This window comes from Hyaena hyaena, unplaced genomic scaffold, assembly GCF_003009895.1.
Source record: "Hyaena hyaena isolate Hyena2069 unplaced genomic scaffold, ASM300989v1 scaffold_222, whole genome shotgun sequence".
In the NCBI taxonomy this organism is placed as follows: Eukaryota; Metazoa; Chordata; class Mammalia; order Carnivora; family Hyaenidae; genus Hyaena; species Hyaena hyaena.
Window position 1 is genome coordinate 1,001,588 of NW_024080855.1, and position 19,624 is coordinate 1,021,211.

At 39.4% G+C, this 19,624-nt stretch overlaps 1 non-coding gene across 1 annotated transcript; it reads left to right on the plus strand.

Moving 5' to 3' along the window:
• Nucleotides 1-710: 710 nt before the first annotated feature.
• On the plus strand, nt 711-795 carry TRNAK-UUU. Its single transcript has one exon. It is a non-coding gene; the product is annotated as a tRNA-Lys (tRNA).
• Nucleotides 796-19,624: the final 18,829 nt, after the last annotated feature.

The window sequence follows — 19,624 nt, forward strand, 5'->3', positions numbered from 1 at the left end:
CTGGAACAGTTGAAACACTACACAGACTTCCTCTACTATTTTTATTCACTCCGTGATATATGTGCAGTGTACCAACACTCACTCCCTTTGGCTTACTGATGAGTAGGGAAGGACTGTAGCAAAAAGAACTATGGCTTTTCCTATCTTTTTATATCTTTATTTTCAGCATAAGCAGCCTGCTAATTCAAAAGAGAAATGCAAATAAAATAAAAGAAAGAAAAGAAAAGAAAAGAAAAGAAAAGAAAAGAAAAGAAAAGAAAAGAAAAGAAAGAATAAACAAAGAATATGAAAGGATTTCTTGTTTTTGGGTAGGAAAACTTTTTTTCTCTGTTCATTCTATGTTCTTTGGCTGGTCTAAAAAGTAAATCAACAGAAGACAGCTTAGCAGGAGAAAAACATTTAATTTCATGCATACAGGAGCCCATAAAAATATGAGACTCAAAGAAGTGGCCAAACCAGTAAGCTTTTGTGCCTTTTAGACAAAGAAACAATAAGTTTGTAAAAAATTGACAGAAGTTTAGGCTTCGGGTAGTAAATTAGTGAAGAAATAACAGGGTCTATGGATGCATCCCTCTTGTCTCTTTACCTCATGGTGTCACTCACATGGGACATTTATTTCCTGCTTTCAAGGGACAGAGGAGGGTTAGAGTGTCCTTCTTGTACTGACTGTTTCCCAAGTAACTTTAATTCAAAATAATCAATATGGGGGCGCCTGGGTGGCTTAGTCGGTTAAGCGTCTGACTTTTGCTTAGGTCATGATCTCGTGGTTCGTGGGTTCGAGCCCCACGTTGGGCTCTGTGCTGACTGCCAGCTCAGAGCCTGGAGCCTATTTCAGAGTCTGTATCTCCCTCTCTCTCTGACCCTCCCCTGCTCACGCTCTCTCTCTCTCTCTCTCTCCTAGAAATAAATAAAACATTAAAAAAAAATCAATATGCCAAAGTGGCATATTTGGGAGTGACCTGCCCTGAACCCCATCAGTTGTTATCCATGTTTCTTAGAACATCATTGCCTTCATGTGAAGTTCAGAGTAAATTCTGGTTCAGTGGAAAACATCACTTCTTGAGACTGTTGATTTCCCCACTTGTCATAGAGCAAACTTAACCTTGCTCATACTGAATGTAGCTGAATTTCCAGGAATTATGGACCCACCAGATTCACCATCGTGCATATTATATGCAAATGAGGGAGCAAGGGATGGCTGGGGGCATGAATATTGTGCAGATAGCCCTCCTCATCCACACGTTCCACTTGTACTTCACCCACAAAAAACACTGGTTCACATTTTTAAAGAATTAAAGTGAGAGGCTATTCCAAACATGGGCTGCTGGGCAGTTGCCCAAGTTGCACACTCATGCATCCAGCCCTCCCTTGAAGTTTCTTAAACACAAATGATGAATCAATTAGCAGTGTGATCTGCAAGAGAAGTGGAAAGTAGCTAGTCCTTCTTCTTATGTGATGGAACACTGTCTCAGACATAGGGGAGGTCAGAATAAATGCAGACCTTGTTCTGAAATCGATTCTTACTTCACCTTCTGCAGGAGTGAGGGGCCCAGGGGCAGATAGTTTCACTTTGCCTTCATACAAGTACCCTGTTTTATGGACTATAAGCTTTCAGTAAAATTTTAAGATAAGATGCGAGACTTCACAGAAACCGTGCTACTTATTAGAGATAACTGAGTGAAAAAAACTGAAGAGAAGCTGAGTGGAAAGACAGCTATACTGAGAATTGGGGGCCTAGAGTCTGGTCCTGGCCTTGCTATTGGCTAGCTGTGGCCTCAGATATGCCACCTCACCTCCCTTGGACAGTGTCTAGGTTAAAATTCGTTCAATTGAAGACACGTTTACAAATTAAGAAACCTATTTCAAAGAATACAGTTGTATACTTGAGGGAATTCTTTCCAGAATTTCCTGTGGTCCCCAGATGTACCTTCAAGCAAATGTGCTTCCTCAGATGTACACTGGGACCTACAGTTGGAATAATAACCTTCCCTACATTTCTGCATCTTCTTGATCCTGAAAGACTGTTAATCATCCCTCAAACTCCAGGAAGCTTTGAGGGATATTGAGGGACTTACAGATCATGGATTATTTCAGTCCTGTTCTCATTTTTCCCTTAGACCTTTCAGCTCATGCCCCGAATCAAAATTTACCGCACTACCTGAAAGTTTTACTTCATGACTTATTGAGTACTATTATTAATATTTTATCAGAAGATTATTTTTTGCTGTATTTTAAAAAGGGCTGCCAAAATATAAAATAGAACTTTTTTATTGTGTCTTGGGGAAAATTGATTTTTTTCACAGAAAACAATAGACTCAATCTTCTAGTCTATAAAGAATGAAATATTTGGAAATAAAGGTGGGAGACGGAAGGGAATGACAATATGTTGAGTTCCTGTTATGTACCAGATATTGCACTATACATACATTATTTTGTTTGACCCCTTCATAATCACTATGGTGGGTAACAATAAGAATATCAGCAGTCGCCTACGCTAGGCCAGAAAGTCTTCTGGAAGGTTTTAATGCAAACTCCAGCCACACTTCACTCCCACATTCCAGTACTGCATATCCAGCTACCTACATGGCCACCCTACTGGGCACTGACCTCTCAAAATCAGTATGGCCAAAGGAAGCTCATCTTCTTTTTCTAAAACCTTCTGTAGCCACAGCCTTTTGCCCCTCAGGTAATGGTGAGTGTACTCTTCTTGTTACTCAGGCTAGAAACATTGGGGCCCTCCTTGTCTCCCTTTTGTCTTACCCTCTCCATGCCATACATCAGGGGATTCTGTGGCTCACCCAGCGTGACTGACCACTCCTCACCAGCTCTACCTGAGTTTGAGTCAACATGGCGCCTCTCTACAAGCTTCCTTTCTGCCTCTATCTTGACCCCTGCTGTGGTCTATTCCCAACCGGCAGCCAGGATGAGCCTGTTGAAACATAAGCAATGTCAATTCTAAACACAAACTCCCACAGGGGCCCCCATTTCCTGTGCAGAGTGAAAGCCAAAAAGCCTTGAGTCACCATTGATCCACTTTCCTAGTGAGGTGCCCTCACCTCCCAATAACCTCCAACCCTTGTACTCCTGATCCTCCTTAATTTACTCTATTTTTTCTTACATCAGCAGCATGATTCCCCTTCTAAAATACTCTCTTCCTTCACCATGGTGATTATTGTTTATTTTCTATCCACTCGCTTTCTCTAAAATGAAGTGGTCATTATTCCAAGCACATCGCATAGTGCTTGGCATATGGTAAATGCTCAATAAATCTTTGGGAAATGAATGAGTGAACAAGTGAATGACTAAATACGCAAATGCTCTTATTTATTCCTCATACTAACCTGGCTAAGGTAGATTTCCTTGCCTCTGGTTTACAATGAGGAAATTGAAACTCAAAAATGCTAGGTAACTTTCACAACTCAGAAGTCTTTTAAGAGACAGAGCTGAGATTAAGAGACAGCCCTCTGAACTGGACCTTTCCCCTTTATCACACTGTAAAACATGTACTTTATGACAATATCAGCATTCCATAAAATGTGATGCATTTATAGACTCCATCCCCCTTTCTCCATACTCTCAGCCAATATTTTTTTAAATGAACCTCTTAAAATGCTGTAACAAAAGTGACTGGCTTATAAAGCAACTTACATGACATGAATGATGGGAGGTGTCTTAGTCAGGACTCTGTCTACAGAGTCAAGGAATCAAACTAACTTGACCTTGTAGAAGTCAAAAAATTAAACCTAAATAATTGTTAAGTATTTCAAATAGAACGTGTCATAAGGCTCTCTGAGCTCATGAAAGCCACAGGAAAAAATAAAGACCTGTAAGCAGGAAGCAGGTGAGTTGGGAGAGCTCTCACTCCCCCCTTCCATGAGTGTCTTTTTCACTTGACTTTTCCGCAAATTACGAGTTTGGCTCCCGCTGCCCATAAGGGACATGGTAACCACACCACAGCCATAAATCCTTCACCTAAATAAGACTGTAATCTCCTCATCCCAAATGAGAAGCCCAGTCTAGGTGAGATCTCTCTCCCAGTCCAAGCAACAATGGCCAGGGGATCATGACTCATGGACAAACAACTGACAGAGGACACCTCTCTGAGTTGGGGGATGCAGAGAAAGGAACCGAGCAGACACTCTCAAGGTAGATGACAGTGGGGCACCTGGGTGGCTCAGTCAGTTAAGCATCTGATTCTTGATTTTGCCTCAGGTCATGATCTCATGGTTCATGATTTCGTGCTCTCTCCCTCTCTCTCTGTCTCCTCCCCACAAATTCTTTTACTTTCTCTCTCAATAAATAAATATATATATTTAAGTTTATTTATTTATTCTGAGAGAGAGAGAGAAAGAGAGAGAGGGAGAGAACCCCAAGCAGGCTCCATGCTGTCAGTGCGGAGCCCAAAGTGAGACTCAGTCTCACAAACTGTGAGATCATGACCTGAGCTGAAATGAAGAGTTAGATGCTTAAGTGACTGAGCCACCTAGGCATCCCAAATAAACTTTAAAAGTAGTTGACTGTAGGAGCACCTGGGTGGCTCAGTCTGTTGAGCGTCCATCTTCGACTCAGGTAACGATCTCAGGTTCAAGAGTTTGAGCCCCTCATAGGGCTTACTACTGTCAGCACAGAGCCCACTTTGGATTTTCTGTCCCCCCCTCTCTCTCTGCCCCTCCTCTGCTCAAGCTCTCTCTCTCTTTGAAAACTAAATAGGCATTAAAAGAAATAAATAGAGGACTGTATAACTCAGTGGAACAGTGGAAAGCACACTACTGAATCAAACAGCTCAAGTTCAAATTCCTTTTTTGGTTTTTGGTTTTTTGTTGACTTGTTTCTCTGTTTGGTTTTACTTTTGCTCTTGTTCTTAGATGTAGGGGTTCAATATTGGTTACCTGGTAATAGGAAAGAACAAAAAGAAAAATAAAAGAAGACCCCCTGGAGTAAAGGAAAACAAGAAAAGAAAATAGCAGAGAATCCAGAATTCTGCATTCTACCTCCACCTCTGTTACCAAGGGGTAAATGCCTTGGGCAAGTCATTCCCTGGCCTCAGTTTTCTTGTCTGTATAATAAGGAGATTAGGCAAGAAAGAATCAGAAGGTTTTCAAAACCTGCATGATCAAGAGAATGAACTGGGGTCCCAGTTCAAAATGCAGAATGCCCTGACTCTACTAATAAATATTTTGATTTAATAGACCTTCCATGACCTTCTGTAATTGGTATTTTTCTGCAACTTTCCAGACAATTGTGATGATCACAGTTGGGAACCACAAGACTAGATGGCATTTGAGACACTTACCCTGGTGTTTGCAATATTTGTTGACATTAATATTATCTTAGAAAGCATTCCAATTGCAATAAAATTGATTTCTTATTGTATATCTGGGTACATTTTTAAGAAATTGCATAATCTGTTCATTGTGTTTCTGTAGAAAATAGGAATATCTAGTATGAAACAGATTCCCATTAAATAACACAAATGAATAAATGGGCCATTCTCTGTTTTAATATTAACATTTTTTTATCTCTTTGAGTAACAGGTAGGGAAAAAATTTCAGAGTTCATTTGGTTTACTGGAATATTAAAAATACTGAGTAGGATACTCCTCTATAAACCAGGACTCATGATTATACCTGAAAGCTACTAATAAAATATCATTTTATAATGTGGATAAACAAAATACATATATAAATGTAATATTCCCAACATGCATTATGCACTAGGAAAATACACAATATTGTGCTGTTGTAGGTCATATATTTTACCACCCATAGCATCTTACTCTTCACCTTTCCACTTTGTCAGTTTCAAAACAGTGCTCAGACAAGTTCTGCAGAGAATTGTATTAGCCCTGATCTTTTTGAATGCCAAGTGCCCTTTTTGGAAACAAGTAGTGTTACGGGTTTCTAAAGGGGTTGAACTTCAAGAGAATGATTCTGGAATGTCATTCTGTCTTTGTGCCTATTAGCTGAATAAAACTGGGCAAAATACATCACCTTTTCTGGTCTCCGATTCCTCTTCTGTGAAATGAATTCCATATTCATTCAGGCACTGTAATTCCTATAAATAATTATAAGGTAAAAAAATTATTCACACCAGTGGTCTTAATTCTGAATGTCACTTTATTTCTGGTTAATACTGAGATTTGTTATTTTTCTCATTCCCTATGGAGACTCTTTTAATATGCAACTAGGGCCACAAAATTATATTGCTTAAACAGAATCCTGTTAATACCTACGCTTTCCAACACCAGATCATTTCTGTGTGTGATACAAGTCCTTTTCTATGTGAACTTGCAAAGAAGAACAATCACAGCTCAGCCTACAGAATGTGATATAATTGGACAAGTTACCTTTCCCATAACTCTAGGCCTAGTTACAATTCCATTTTGTTAGTTTCTTCAGAAAGCATCAATAATTAGGGGTAATGGTTTGGTCTGAGCATCGGCAAGTCTGTAGTCACGTGCCTGGGAAGATTGTGCTGTGATTTGTGTCTTCCTGTGAGGTCAGAAGACACCCCCCCCCCGTGAAGAATTATACTTTTTAGCCCTTTATTTACAGTGATGATAAATAATGCCCAGGAAATAGTTTTGTTTGTATAGTGTATCTTACAAAATCAAAAGATCAATGCATGCATTTTATTGCTTATGTAAAAAGCAGTAAAATTTTTAAAGATAAAAATGTTAATAGGAAAGTAGATTATAGACTCTCAAACCGATTTATTGTGGTGACATTTTTTTTTTGTGGTGGATATTCTGGAAAGCATAAAAATACAAAGTAGAACGTCATGCAGAAACATGATCTTATAGGGGCACCTGGGTGGCTCAGTTGGTTAAGGGTTCAACTTCGGCTCAGGTCATGATCTCATGGTTCGTGGGTTCGAACCCTGCGTCAGACTCTGTGCTGACAGCTAACTCAGAGCCTGGAGCCTGCTTCAGATTCTGTATCTCCCTCTCTCTCTGACCCTCCCCTGCTCACACTGTCTCTCTCAGAAATAAATAAAACATTAAAAATTAAAAAAAAAGAAACATGGTCTTATAAATTTTCTATGGAACTCTCTTTTCACATCATTGAATTTAATGCCTGTCAGAGTAGTTCTTAAGAGATCTTCAGTATCTTCTTGTTTCAGGCTAGTTATTGCATCTAATTATTGTGTTTTGTTATGTTTCAGAACAGCTGAGCATTACATACCAAGAGTGACATCAAGTTAAAAAAAAAAAACTGCAAAGTTTGGATCTTTTCCTGCTTTAGAAGCAAGAAAAATGGAAAACTGATAATCAAAGGTAAAACCGTGTCTTTTCTCCTTATGTAACACAACCCTACAGCTTCTTTTCCAGCTTTCTTATACAAAACAATTTCCTTTATTTTGATAATGTGGTATATATGAATATAAATTTTTCTGGCCTGTAATTCCAGACATATTAAGAAGCTGCCAAGTTTAGTCTATGATATTTAAGTCCCTAGTTGATCGTAAAGAATCTGGATGAGATGCATTTTATATGTTTGGTCTTCATTCCTGCTGTTAATCTAGAAGGGCAGATGAGGCCAATGTCATTTTCCGGATAGTGGACCAGTGTATTGTATGTTAGGCCAAGCAGAGGATTGTGAAGGTAGATGGCATAGTATCAGCTTTTAAGTTTTCTTAGAGTGCTGTCCAGGCTTGGACTTATCAGTACAATGGGTTCAGCGTGATCTACATGCTCTAAGAAAAGCAATGGAAAGACTTGAGGTAAGTTAATGATCTCCACTCTCCTCCTGTCATTACAGAGTCTTGAGAAGGTAAAAATGAAAGGTCTTAACGATGTACAAATCTGAAATACCCCATATATGGCATCTGATCAGAAGGGGGTTAATATTGATGAATGTATTAATAAGCCATCATCTCTTGGGGGTTGTCTGCTAGAGACAATGATTTGGGCATGGTGATTAAATGGGGACCTCATCACAAGGTGGGAGTTAGATATCAGGGGGTGTCAACTGGGGAAGAAGCAAAGGCCAAAATGGGGAGGTGGGCAAACACTGTAAACGGCAGAAGCGTGATTCCCTGGGACCTATGGGTGTGCGCGAGACGTCCCAGAATTTCTGCTTGGAGCATGTGTGGCAAAAGGTTTAGCCACTGCCTTCCCCAATTGGTTGTGGATTGCTACCAGGGGCATTGATTTTTCCTTCAATGCTGTGCTGTGCTGGAAGACACTCAGTGGTCACTTGAGGTAGGCATTATAAAGGTGAGGAGAACTCGAGTTGGCACAAAACCATCTGTCTGTCCAGCTGGGGCTGAAATCAGAGATGGACCAAAGGGCATGATGTGGGGAACCAGAGGCATCTGTTATTCCTCCTTTGACTTTATTTTAAATAATAAAATAAGTCACATTTTCCCTCTAAATGAACTACATCCAGGAAGAAAATATTTTGTGGTTTAAAGACATTGAAAAGTTATATGCAAGCATCATGGAACCAGAGTGAACTCTGTTTCAAAACTAACTTCATTCTTCATCAATAAATTGTCAGTGTTCAGAGAGAAAGGTGTATCTTGGTCCACAGGTACATTGGAGACCTTACATAGTAAGATTTGAAGTACGACCCAAATGTTGGAATGGTTCAAGATAATAGCATTTTGTTATGTCTGCACTTAGTATTCACTGCAGACAGTGTTATATACAAGAAGGTGTCTGGATACACAAAAATACAATTAATGCCTTCCCTGTTTGGAAACAACCTAGTTAGCGGTGTCATTTGTGCAAAAAGTGTGACTTAAATTACGCATGCCTGAGTATAATGTTACAAAGATAGTCAGCTGGAGAAATAGATTTAACACATTATAGGGAATCAGAGTTTTTGACAGATTTAAGTAAAGTCAGGTGAAGGCTCTAGTTGTGTTGTGACCTAGTAGATCTGTGTTCAGAGGAGAGTAGTTGGTGAAATATCTAAGGAGTTATACATATAAACATCAGCAAACATTTAAATTGATGTGCATTAGCATGCAAATTCCTAATGAAGGAAATGAAATATGGGAGAAGAGGGTGTCTGGGTGGCTCAGTCAGTTAAGTGTCCAACTTTGGCTCAGGTAATGATCTTGCAGCCCCATGAGTTTGAGTTTGAGCCCCATGTTGGGCTCTGTGCTGACAGCTCAGAGCCTGGAGCCTGCTTCAGGTTCTGTGCTCCCCACCCTCTCTCTCTGCCCCTCCCTTGCTCATGCTCTGTCTCTCCCTCCCTCTCAAAAATAAATAAACATTAAAAATTTTTGAGAAAAAGAAAAGAAATATGGGAGAAGAGGAGAAGGAACAGCAAAGAGACTTAGGGCAGGGCAACCAGGGTAGTGGCAGATGGCAAGGCAGAAGTACCAAAGGATAGACAGAATCAGCCTATGGGATGAAGAAAACCCCATGACATTGGAGAGAGATCTCTAGATCTCTTAGAAGATCCTGAGCCCAAAAGGCAAGCTGAGTGAATGGTACCAGTTCATATTTGAGGCTGACAAATATGTGAATCATCAAAGATTAAGTTACTCGGTCTTCCCGTCTGAACAGTCGCCTCTCCATGGTCTAATTGGGTTCTAAAATCTTCCTAAATAAAAATGCTCATCATGTTTGTGCTTTGCTCAGAAAATATTCTCTGATTTACCAATCCATCATTGTCCAAACTTCTTAACCAAACGTGTAAAACCCGCCATTCTGAGTTTTCACACTGACTTCTTATTTCTTGGCTTCCCCCACCAGTGGTCTAGCCCATTGTCTAATAATGCAAATTCTGTAATTTATCAAGTCTTCTGAGTGATTGTGATGTATTTGGTCTCTCAAACATAGATTGATCTGGGATGAGGCCCAAGAATTTGCATTTGCAGCAGGTTCCCAGGTGATACTGCCCATCCAGGTACCTCACTTTGTGAACCACACTGTAAAACAATCCAGGCTGGCACTGCAGTCGAATATATTATAGTTTGAGTCAAAGACTGATTGCAGTAAAAGGGCTCACTTGGCAACATCACTATTGTGGGAAGGGGCGCTAGTTTAAGAACAAAGTCTGAGTCTTCTAGTCAAATATCCTCTTAATGTCATAAAATTCCCAGGAATTAGCTTTGTGATACATTTTCATTTCCCCTGCCATGTTTTAGACTTTGTAGACCTATAAATGGTGGATGGATGGATGGATGGATGGATGGATGGATGGATGGAAAGGACAGATGGGTAGGTTTGACAGCCAAGAGTAGTTTCAGCAAGGAACTTAATTCCTGGCAAAGAAATTGCTCTGGAATATGCCATTAGGGAAAGACTAATTTCCTTTACATTAAAACCTTCTTATCATATAAGACCATCCACAGTATATAAGATATGTAAGTAGGCGTTATTAACCCTATATATTCAGAACCCGAGTGTCTGGCATCAATCGTATTGTGCTCCTTAATAAGCAGGGTCTTTCACAAAAGACGTTTTTGCTATTTGAGTAAATCAGAGGGCAAATGTCATTTATATCAAGGAAAATGGTACATTTTACTTTGTAAAAGAACCACTGGCTATGTGAAACCAGGAAATCACATCTTTTTAATAAATTTCTTTGCAAATGTCTCTTCCTTGAGTTTGAATTTTGCAGCTGCAGCATAATTTGAGTGTTGATTCACATGTAGGACAATTGTGCTTTCTGGGTTTTGCTTTCATGCATTCAAATGTGTTCATGTATTCATGTTGCACATTTTCTCTCTGCATCTTTTATCTGCATACATCATCCCATGATTGGCTTGGTAAATTTATCCTACTTTTCTTGCTAAAATAACTGTTCCTGCTGTCTGTTTTCTGCCTACTCTTTAATTTATTCCAGAAATTGGGCTCAGTGCCTACTTTTAGAGCTCAGTGTGAAATGCATTCTGTATGTTTTTAAGTCAAGTTCCCACATATTTTTTCTTGTTATGTGACCTATACTGATGTCAGCTTTGAAATGCACCCTTGAAAAAGCCTGTGAGGATGATGTATAAGCATAAATAAGAACAACAGATGATGACATGCATCTTGAACATTGATTTTTGAGGCTTTATTTCATAATTTTCTTTAAGAATAGAATATTCAAAATTTTATGGCATCACACGGCACGCCTAATGTTAATCTTAAAGGTACAGTCATAGTCCTTTGGTGTATGTCCTTGACTGACTCCTTAAACCTCAATTATACTTCCATTACAAAAAGAAAGATTTAGGATCACCATCCCTGGGATTCATTCCAGTGTTTGATCTTGCAATGTCAGGATGCAGATCATATGAAATGCTACTTAAAATCAGGCACGAGGTACGAATGAGTCATTCAATCAATTAATAGTACATATTTCACAGTGAAGTCGAAGGAGCAGGGTCTTGGATACAGAAAGACCTGAGTTCAAAACCTAATAACTTGCACTTATTACCAAGATGAGCTCTACGTATCTTTGCATTTTCATCTGTGAAATGGAGGCAGAGTTAGCAGTACCTGCAAAGTTCCTTTCAAACTTAGACATATCAGAAAAATACCTGGCATGTATATCCTGAGCATGCATCACTCTAAAGATCTGTGCAGGTCTCTAAGCTGACCAGACATCTAAACCATGGTTTTGGAGGTAAATGAAAGATTACATTTTTTGTCTTCAATATAATTCTGCAAGACTAAGGAATGTTTATTTGTGACTCTGAAAAATGAACACAGCTTAGAAAGTGTGTCCATAATTTAAGCTACTAAGACTGGCAATACTAATGGGGAAATTCAACATAGTTTTTTTTTTTATCTAGACGGGATACCTACTTCTATACATTGCCAATGATTATACACAGTGAACAAGAGTGATCCCTTCAGGGTCAAAGCATGAACTTTGTGCAAGTTGGATTTTGTCTCCTGTCTTGTTATCTAGCCATGCTTTGGGCAGAAATTAAAATAAAGGTCCTTCAAGGACACAGGTGTGCTGTTTCAAAGCGGCACATGCACCTCAGTGCTTATAGCAATGCCATAAACAATAGCCGAAATATGGAAGGAGCCCAAATGTCCATTGATAGATGACTGGATAAAAGAGATGTGGTATTAGTATATCCAGTGGAATATTACTCAGTGGTCAAAAAGAACAAACTCTTGACATTTGCAACAATGTGGATGGAATAGAGTGTATTATGCTAAGCGAAATTAGAGAAAGACAAATACCATATGACTTCACTCATATGTGGAATTAAAGATAGAAAGCAGATGAACATAAGGGAAGGGAAGCAAAAAGAGTATAAAAACAGAATGGGGGGCAAAACATAGGAGACTCTTAAATTTAGAGAACAAACTGAGGGTTGCTGGAGGGGTGGTGGGTGGGGAGATGGGCTAAATGGGCAAGGGTCATTAAGGAGGACACTTGTTGAGAGGAGCACTGAGAGCATCCCCTGTTATATGCAGGGATGAATCACTGGATCCTACTCCTGAAATCAGTATTGCACCAGATGCTAACTAATTTGGATGTAAACTTTAAAAAAAATTTTTGAAGAAAAGATATTGAGTGCCAAAACAGCCAGCCACAACCCTTGGATGTTTGTAATAACATACAGAATTAAAATTCAGGAACTATGGAAAAAAAATAAAGATCCTTCAAGACTTAGGTTTAACCTGAATAAATGTTCACACACTTTTCATTTACATCTGACTCCAATAAGTTAAAAGGTATTCCCTTTTTGTATTTTTCTTTCTTGTCCTCTATAAGAGAATTTTTATAGCCTTTTTGCCTGATGCAGCCTTTTACCCAGAGGCAAAGGAAGTCAAATTTTGGTCAATAGATGATTCATTTACTATAGGATTCATGTAAATATTAAATATTTTTCAGTTCTTTTTAAAGTGTTTTTGAGATTGAATTGTCATTTTGATATTGATGAACCTCAGTGTATGCTCAGCAGTAATTCACATCTGCCTACTTAATAGGAGTCGGTCAATAAAGTTTTGGTAGAATATTTAATCAATCTTAGCAGAAGACCTAAACCTATTGGTTTTCTTTCTCTGTTTCAATATTCTGTCATTTCCGTGCAAGCTAATACATTTTGAGATAAATCTTACTTTCTACTTTTGTATACTTTTATGTCAGAAATAATTTAGGAGCTAAGAACTAACTGGTGCTATTTGAGGATTTTGATTATTTCAGACATCTGTGAGATAACCAAAATCTAATTATGGAATGTTGTGTTTATTTGCCATGTCTTAGAGATGTATCACAGTCAGGATGAAAGTCATCATACTGACGAGGCTGTTTCAAGCTCTGGGAGAGAGGGAGAAAAGAAGAGAGAGGGGGAGGGGGAGAGGAGAGGGGGAGAAAAGAAGGGGGAGAGTGGAAGAATTATGTATGGCTATAACTAGTTACTAATATGTTTTAGGTATTAATACTAATATATAAATATATGTTGTTAATTATTATAATTAATATATTTCTGTATAAACCAATCATTACTGAAGGCATTTTTAATGAAGTGCCCTTTTATGTACTCCATGAAAGAGACATAAATATACTTTGCTGTAAGATAGAATGACTTCTTTATAAGTAGAGTGTAACAGAGTTTATCACAATTCACTTATTTTAGTATTTGTTAACACTGTAAAAAACCCAAAGACGATATTTACTAAGTAGTTAAATAATACAGCTTGACAAGAATTACTTTAAAAGAAAAAGAAAAAAGAGGAAAGGCATGTTGACTGAGTTTATTTGATTCTTTTGCTCTAACATCATGTGCTAGAAATTTTCACCTTAAATATCTAATTTATTTAATAGCTACATCTAGAGAAAAGACAATATCACTTGACACAACCAGCATTAACACTGGGATACCTTTATCCTCCTGTATAATCTGAGAATTGTAACTCAAATAAGGTACACATCTGAGAAAATAAACATGACGGTGATATACGCTGTCTATCTCTTTAGCAATTCCAATATTTGAGGCCATTCTTTTTTTTTTTAATTTTTTTTTTTTAAATTTATTTCTAGGAGAGAGAGAGAGAGAACGTGAGCAGGGTAGGGTCAGAGAGAGAGGGAGTCACAGACTGAAACAGGCTCCAGGCTCTGAGCTGGCAGTCAGCACAGAGCCCGATGCGGGGCTCGAACCCACGAACCGCGAGATCATGACCTAAGCGAAAGTCGGACGCTTAACCGACTAAGCCACCCAGGCGCCCCTATTTGAGGCCATTCTTAGAATTTCTTTATGATTAAAAACATAACAGCAAACATATATTAAATACTTAAGTATGTGCCAGGGGAGGAGAGGCATATTTTATCTCATCCCTCTGAGGGTCTTCAACTGGGTCTGAGAATTAAATTGACAAAAAATGGACTACCAGGAGAAAAGCACTCAAATTTATTTAACATAAGTTTAATGTGACATGGAGCCTTCATAAGGCAATGAAAAGCCAAAATCGTGGCAAGACCTCAATGCTTTTATAGTAGGCTGAACAGAGAGCGGCAATTGTGGAAACATAACTAAAACACACGGGGAGGTAAAAGGCAGATAAGAGGCACTTTAACAAGGTCTGTTTGGACAGAATTCTTTCTGCCCCCACTCCCTGCTTTGGTGACAAGAATGCTTCTCTTGGTACAGAAAGAACATCTTGCACATGGGAGTTGCATCTTGTGCTCTTAGGAAGCAAAGAGGAGGTCAGAATGCAGAGTGCTCTCCTTGTACCTATTTTCCAAGTGCCTTTGGCTCAAAGTGATCCTTATGCCAAGGTGGCATGTTTAAGAGCGGCATATCCTGCCCGCCACTTCACCAGGCATTATTTTAAGCACTCTCTACCTGAGTCACCTCACTTAATTCTTAACTACAACCCTCTGCGAATATTTTATTCAGCCATAGGAAGGAATCAACAAATCCACCACCACAGTAACTGATTTCAGGCTGTTTCCCTTGATGATAGATGAGCTCACAGAAGATTCACCGAAGACAGTGTGATGTTCACATGTCCTCTCTATCATGTAGAGGATATGAACACTACACTAAGTCTCATCTTGCGGCTTCTTCATTTAACACTTGAATACCAGTTCTTCCCATTTGAATGTGTAGGATTTTAAAATTATTTATGTAGTAAACCATAACTCAAGTCTAAAATGCACTTTCCATTTCACAGATGAAGCAAATGAGATCTAGAGAAACTAAATAGCAGGGAGAACACAGAGCCAGTACGCAGCCGAGCAGGGCACAGACCCAGCCTGCCACCGGAGCCACTCAACTTGTAGCGTTCTCTGTCCATATTGGTCATCATGCAGGTGGAAGGCAAAGAGCTGATCTTCGGGAGATAATTTAATACATCAGGAGAAGAGAGGTAGACAGTAAAGCCAATTCATTATGTAATATTTTGAAGCAAGGATGTTGTCAGTTTGAGAGTAACCAATTAGAGCGTTATGCCACCTATGAAGCTAGACTTACATGAAAACAATCCAAACCATACATTAAAAGTGGACTTAAACAGTTGCTAAATGTCAGATAGCAAAAGCAAAGCAAAAATGACACATTTTGAGTTATTATCTGAAATTAATTTTTTCATAACTCAGACCTGAATTACTGATCATGTTTAGGGCCCATGTATTAAATGTGAGGACATGCTCTGGTGTTTTCATGGTCACATCAAACCTATTACAAACTCACTTCATTACCCGCCCCCTTCTCGGCACGGCACGCATTCCAAGACCCTCAGTGGATGCACGAACCATAGACGGTACCAAATCCTGCATACACTATGTTTTTTCCTAAACATACACACCTATGATAGAGTTTAATATCTAAATTAGGCATAGTAAGAGATGAACAGCAATAGCTAATCATAAAATAGAACAAGTATAACAACATAGTACAATAAAAGTTATGTGAATGTGTCTCTCTCTGTCAAAATATCTGAGTGTGCTGTACTCACCCCTCTTCTCATGATGCTGGGAGATGATGCAAAGCCTACCATGATGAGATGAACTGAGGTGAATGACCGTAGGCATGGGGGCATAGCATGAGGCTACTATTGACCTTCTGACAGTAGGGCGGAAGGAAGATCATCTGCTTCTAGAACACAGTTGACCATGGGTAACTGAAACCAGGGAAAGCGAAACTGTGGATAAAGGGGACTCCTATATTTCCAAAACTGAACTCATACGCCCCCTCCCATCTGCTCCTCCCTCCCCTGCTGTTCTCCGTCCCCATCTATGTCGCCACTACCCACATGCCCGCCCGACTGCTTAACTTAGAAACCCAGGAGTCATCTATGAAATCTCTTTGCCCCCCCCCCCCCGCCTTTGGTAAATTTGAATGAATCTGTTGAATGAAATTCCATATTTTCCATCTAATAGTTTAATACCCAAATAGTCAGAGGGATACAGTCAGAATGTGGAGATGAGACTTAATGCTGTTCTGATGGTTTCTGATGTGTTTTGGTTTCTGTCCACACTATTCAGTTCTTCTTTAGGTTTGGTTTGGGGTTTGGGGGTTGATGGTTTTTTGTTTGTTTTTTTTCCATTTTAATGTTAGTGATGGTCTTGCTGTTCGGTGTAAATACATTCATGGAAGACCTACCACAGAGCAGAGATGTTTTCTCCTCTCCATGAAGTATTGTGTATGTTGACAAATACAGTGCATTGCCTTTGGCACACACAATCTTTTCAGCGATATTGCCCTCTTTAATTATGTCCCCTGGGGGAAAAATCAGTTTCCTGGCCAGGCAGCCTTCCTAATCAAAGACTTCCTGGGTCTTAAGTAATAAGAAACTCAAATGTTTCAAACTGAAACTTATACTGAGGCTTAATTGGGCATGTATTTTTATCTCCTTTGGGGATCAAGAAACTCTAAATGTTACGTATTTAGAAACTATTTCATGAGGGACACAAGGAAGGTTTCAGGCATTTTGATCCTTTTTTATTTAAGAAAGTTACTGGTAAATAATGTATGCATTGGTATTAAAAGCTTGAATAATTGATCTCTTCCTTGACTTTTAAATTACTGCTTTCCAGATAATTGTATTATCGTTATTTTTCACTTGAATGTGTTTCTAGGTAGAGAAAATTTTGCATTGTTAGAATCCGAAGGAAGAAGCCCTAAGCAGGTAAACTGGAGGTGAGAGTTGCAATAGGATTTCAATGGAAAGATGAAGCCCTCCCCCCCCCCCCCCCCCCCCCCCCCCCCCCGCCCCAGCTAACCAACCTTCCACCTCAGGGAGAGAGTTAACATTAAAAGAGAATTACAGACTAAACTTCAGGCAAGCCCCTCATTTAGTGGGCAGGAGAGGAAGAAGGAATTAGCTTGGAAGTTCAAAGAAAACCAGAGCTGAGCCATAGTTAAATGGTTAAAAACAGATTTGATTCAGGACTGTTGCAATAGGAAAAAAGAGACCCCAGTAGGGAACTAGGTTCAATTCCAAATATACCACAGACAGGTGGGAATTTCTAGACAAAATGTGGACTAGGCGCCAGAGGATGGAAATGACTAAGGGGAAATTTCAGGTGCAAGAGGATTCTGGTTAGTTAGACCTAACAGGATTCTTGTTAAAGGCAGACCTCAGTGATCAATACCAGGAGTAGAGAGTGAAAAATTTAATCAGATATTGAGGGGGTAACCAGAGGGTGAAGGTTCTCTCTAAACTGATTTAACACTCTGGCTACAACTAGACAATGCAAGCCTGATAAGGACAAACACTGAACCTGAGGTGGAGTCACAGAGGAGCCTGAGAAATGTTAGAGAGACCATCTTTGTCACAAGGATGCATACATAGCCAGAACAGAGATGGCCTCTGTCATGAAGGCAGAAAAGAAAGTTCCAGGATTCAGACTAGCACATTTAATTAACAAAGTCATATCATAATCTTAAATTCAGCAATTTCTTTCACATGTGACATCTATTGTATAAGTTTTTATGATTATAATTTGTGAAATTATAAATTCAGTCATCCCCATCTCACTTAGCTGACTTCTCTAGCTTTTAAAACTAGGACCAACATTACCTCAATGTCAAGATCTTGGTGTCACCTTTGTCGTCTTCCCTCATCCCATTCACAATGCTGCAGCGCCTCCCCAGGTCTGATGTTTTTTTCCCTGGTGCTTTCAGATCCTTCCCTTCCCAGCCTCCTCTTCACCACCCTGGGCCAGGCACTCACTGCCTCACCCCCCAATGGCTGCAGTAGCACCCCTACCAATGTTTGTGCCTCATGCTACCCTTGTTTCTAATCTCACAAGCCATGCTTAGATTAACCTCCCTGACATACCATCTCTGGCATATTTTTAATAATTAGTATGTGCTGAGTCCTTATGGACCAGACACTATGCTAAGTGTGCTATTTAATTTAATTCCTGTAATCAGTTTTAAGCAGTAGGTTTTATTATTTCTACTTAGCGAATGAGAACATTAATCTCTAGAGAGTGTGCATAACTCACCTAAGGTCGCAGCAATTAAGCAGAAAATCTGACTCCATAACCTGAGCCCTTAACCATTGTTGCGTGGTACCTTGTGTGGCCACGTGTAAAAGGAAAGCTGGTAACTCCAGAAGATAGAGCAGATACAAACAGGTGACCCACAGACTGGGAAAGATCGTCTTGGTTGCACCCAATGGACAAAAGCGTATTCAAGACTTTTAAGCAGGGGATAGGGAGAAACATGGTTAGATGGTGAGTGGATTAGAGTGATTCATATCTGGGGGGTGAATCTCTGGCTGTCGTCACGAGCCCTGGCCTCATAGCATGTGCTGTCCTTTCTGTGTGAGATCTTCTTACTGAAGTTCGCTGCTACACAAATCTCCTTCTAAACGTCCCCCCAAGGTCACCTTCCTGGAAGCTGAGTGTGTCTCTCCTCCATACTCTTCTGGCCTCTACCCAAAGCACGTAGAGTGTCAGGAGCCTGTCATGTTGCAGACTGTTGTGCAGTGACTCACATTTAATCCTCGCAATCTGCTTGAGATGTTTCCACCCCAATTTCAAAGATGAGGAAAATAAGGCTTATGGATTTCATATGCCTTCCCTTCCTAGGTTGTATCTGAATCATCTTTGTGTTACCAATGCTTGGTACCCAGTAAATGTTCAACAGATGTATAAGGAGTACTTCACTTACCTTTATCTGTTTATATATTTTATTTTATTAAAAGTATTTAAGACTCCCAGATAACAGGAATTCTCCTTCCCATGTTTTTGTGTTCCTCATAATACCTAGCAAAGTGTATTGCGCAAACAAATAAAAGTATTATTTCTTTATCTTAATATGTCTTTATTTTACATTTGATTTAGAATGCAACACATTTTAGAGCAGGTTTTAAGTGAGTTCTCTTTTGCCAGAAATGAGTATAATGCCAGGTTCTCTTGAAAGGCCATTTCTGCCTAGAACTAAATGATATTTATATGCTAGGTAACTATTGTGCCTGGTAAAACGAAAACAGAGACGGAAATATTACCAATTCTTATCGAAATTTGATACATTAACGGCCACTATGTCATTCAATTTACATATATACTTTTATTCTCATAATAACCAATGGAGTAGGTATTATATTTTTTGATGTTTATTTATCTTTGAGAGAGAGAGACACACAGAGTGAGTTGAGGAGGGGGAAAAGAGAGGGAGACACAGAATCTGAAGCAGACTCCAGGCTCCGAGCTGTCAGCGCAGAGCCCGATGCAGGGCTCGAATTCATGGACTGTGAGATCAT